At 35.7% G+C, this 342-nt stretch overlaps 1 protein-coding gene across 1 annotated transcript in view; it reads right to left on the reverse strand.

Annotated features, from left to right (window-relative positions):
- The window catches only part of LOC119582385 (F-BAR domain only protein 1-like), an 8,297-nt gene that overhangs the window by 7,573 nt on the left and 382 nt on the right, over positions 1 to 342 (reverse strand). The window contains exon 2 of the mRNA XM_037930598.1: positions 229 to 330. The gene's annotated coding sequence lies outside the window, so the exon portion shown is untranslated. The remainder of the gene's footprint in view (positions 1 to 228; positions 331 to 342) is intronic.

The following is a 342-nucleotide window of genomic DNA, read 5'->3' on the forward strand; positions in this document are numbered from 1 at the left end:
AAGACTTAGAAATGATCAAAATGTTTTTTCCTGAAAACAAATAGTATACAGTAAACAGGGGAATTGACGTAGGCCTAAACATTGAGACTAAAACACCTATGAGGCCATTTTTGCGTTAAAAAAAGTGCTAAAACAAAACAACAGCAAGCAATATATATATCCAGTATTAATGAGTTACATGTTTAATTTAGTTCTATTCATCTTTCTGTCATTCTTAAACATATCTACCTGACATCTTTGGCTGTAGGTTTCTCGGGCCTTCTGTGCAAGTCCGCTGGTTGTCTGAATGCTCTTGACAATCTCTTCTGTTTGACTCTCTTCATCTTTCACCTGGACAAAGTG

This window comes from Penaeus monodon, chromosome 15 (assembly GCF_015228065.2).
Source record: "Penaeus monodon isolate SGIC_2016 chromosome 15, NSTDA_Pmon_1, whole genome shotgun sequence".
NCBI lineage: Eukaryota > Metazoa > Arthropoda > Malacostraca > Decapoda > Penaeidae > Penaeus > Penaeus monodon.